Consider the following 3476-nt stretch of genomic DNA (forward strand, 5'->3'; position numbering starts at 1 on the left):
TGTCTCTCTCTCTGTCTCTCTCTCTGTGTCTCTGTCACTGTCTCTCTCTCTGTCTCTCTCTCTCTGTCCCTCTGTCTCCGTCACTGTCTCTCTCTCCACCCAGTCTGCTTAATTTATGCCTTTTATCTCCTCCACCTTCTGCTCTGTTCCTACTCCATATTATAAATTATTTATTATTCACAAGCAACAACTTCTGCTCTGGCACAATCTTGATCAACTACAACGTCTTTCCAAGGCGAAGGTTTTCAAGTGTGGCAGACATTCACAAGTGCGTCAGACAAGACCACACACAGACATTTATCATGCACTTATACACATTCAGGTGCACAATGCACACACACGCTCACACACACACACACACACACACACACACAAACACACACACGCACGCACGCACGCACATACACATACGCACACACATACACACACATGCGCACACACACACGCACACATACATACGCACACACACACGCACACGCGCGCACACACACACACACACACACACATACGCACACACACACACACAAACACACACACGCACGCACATACACATACGCACACACATACACACACATGCGCACACACACTCACACATACATACGCACACACACACGCACACGCGCGCGCGCACACACACACACACACTACCCATCCAAGCCAACCCTCTCCCCCCCCCCTGCTCCCCATCTCCTCGCGTGTGTTTGTGTGTGCGTGTGGGGGGGGGGGGTCGGGGGGTTGGGGGTGGGGGGGGGGGGGGCGTGTGTGTGTGGAATACACACATGAACTTACAGTGATGCACATATGCACACAATCATACCCACTCATATCTATCCCCAATCCCCAACCCCCACACACACATGTGTACTCAAAGATAAACACAACCAGACAAAGGTAAACACGGTCACGTACATAACGATGGATCTCAGAAATGGGAATACGTAACAAGATGGTTAGGTACTTACAGGTCACAACCAAAGTATACTCACCATATCAAGTGAACTCACTCAGTACGGCCAGTCCTCTGTTCTCCTCAACACAGACCCCTCGGATGTCCTGTGGTTGTCTGAATGACCCAACCTTTAGCTTCCGTCGTCAGAATTGTGGTATTCTTTGTCAACATTCACCTCTTCAGTATAAGAGCCTTCCGCTTGCGATATTTTGATGATGGTAATTGGGGTGAAACGCTGTTAACGTCGTCTCTTTCGCCGTTCGTACGGAGAGAGTTAAAAAAAAATTTCTAAAAGCTGCATGCTTTCCGTGTTATCAGTAGTGTCAGTCCGCGCAACCAAACCGAATGCTGTTAAAAAAAAAAAAAACCCACAAAAAAAAAAAACAAAAAAAACGAAAAACCGCATAGATACAGAAGTTAAAAAATGTATCAGATTTGGTTTCAGTATCATGTCGACGTCAATGCGTGTGTCCTGATCCATATTGTTATGCACAACACCACATCCGCTTTAAAAGAATAAATGAATACGTGAATAATGAAGCAAATCCCTGCCCTGTGCACAAGCCTTGCGGGCAACTTAGGCCTCGAGAGCCTATAAACTCATAATATAAAGTTCATAAAATCACTCACACACATACACACACTTCACAAGCACTGCCGGCAGCACATCACGTCATTACACTGTTTTACCTCAATACATAGTCATCATCTTCATACAACACACAAAGGGCTGATTCAATTCAAAATTCAAAAACACTTTATTAACCCACATGGAAATTAACGGACGTAGACTAATGGACGGAAGCTGGTATCAAGACAAATACAATACAATACAATACAACAATACAATGCCACAATGCAATGCTATGCACTACAATACAAAACAATTTAAGACAGTACAATACAGTGCACTACAATACAATACAATGCAATACAATGCAATGTGATGCACTGCAATACCATACAATACAATACAACAAATACAATGCAATGCAATACAATGCAATACATTCCAATGCACTACAGTATAATACAATACAATGCAATACATGTTTATTGGTCCTTTATTGAAATTCATGTTGACTGATGCAAGGATCGTCACATACATTCTCAAGCACAAAGAGCCATGAACACGCTGTAAATGGCGGGTGATGGCATTCCGGCGTGTTGGTGGTTAATACCTGAATGATCACGACTTCTAACAGGGCGGACTGTCTCCTGGATGTGTTAGTATCCGTGACCATTTTGTTATCAGTGATCATCTTGTTATATGTGATCTTTTTGTTATCAGTGAACATTAACTGTGTTCAGCTTGTTAGCTGAGATCATTATCTGTGATCATTTTGCTATCAGTTATCGTTTTGGTATCTGTCGTCATTTTGTTAAGTGTGATCTTTTTGTTATCAGTGGACATTATCTGTGTTCAGCTTGTAAGCTGTAATCCGTTATCTGTGATCATTTTGCTATCAGTGATCATTATCCGCCTTCATTTTATTATGCGTGATTTTTTTTTTCATTTATTTATTTATTTACCAACGAACACTACCTGTGATTAGCTTGTTATCTGTGATGATTTTGTTATCTGTGATCACTGTTTGTGATCATTATCCGTCACCACTTTAATATGTGTAGCCAAGCGCTCAGCTGAGAATAACTGGTGCTCTTACACTGGCACAAGACTGTTCAAATTTCGAATAAAGCTCATTCTAAATTAATGCTCACAAGATTTATTAAAGCACTTCTATGTATCATTCACTGCCAGATTGTGTCTGTTGTGCTTACAAACATTTTTAATCAGTTAGAAGAATAGTTGATTTCAGTTTGATCGTTCGTTAGTTTGGGTATTTCAACTGACGCTAAGATTATGTAATTTTGTCTTTTCATCACATATAATGCTACAGTTCACAATTTTTTTTTATGTGACTGCTTGTTGGAAACTAAAGCCACATCATTATAGTGTTTGGATGAGAATAAATCAGGAACTTACAAGATACAGAGCCGATTTTTATTGTTGATGCTTAGTGATTTTTATTTATTGTCGACGCTTAGAGACAATCACTACATGACCAGTGTAGCTCGCCGGGTTGGGCCGAGTTGAGATGTGTGTTAGCGACACACAATATTTAGTTAATTATCTCTTCCATTGAATCAGTAAACTACAAGTATTATATGCCGGCAGAATTCCCACAATTCCGTCTTTAAATCTATACCATTTGTGTTTGCCTTCGTTAAACTGATTTAATGCAGTTTGTAAATTTCAGCAACGAACTTGTTAAAAACCGATCAGTCCAGGTGACTTAAATTATGATTATAAATTCATCTTAAATAATCAACACTTCATTTTATACTCAGAAAGGTGGTGTTGAGCGTTTTGTTTTGCAACTAATCCGACGTAAATCGGTTCAGGAATCGTTTTTAAATCCACCACTGAATACCTAACGACAAATACAAATTATTCAGATATTCAGCCCAACAGGCTCGATCTACTTGCAGCCATTCAGTGCGATCATTGCGGCCTCCGTGACTT

This window comes from Babylonia areolata, chromosome 21, assembly GCF_041734735.1.
Source record: "Babylonia areolata isolate BAREFJ2019XMU chromosome 21, ASM4173473v1, whole genome shotgun sequence".
In the NCBI taxonomy this organism is placed as follows: domain Eukaryota; kingdom Metazoa; phylum Mollusca; class Gastropoda; order Neogastropoda; family Buccinidae; genus Babylonia; species Babylonia areolata.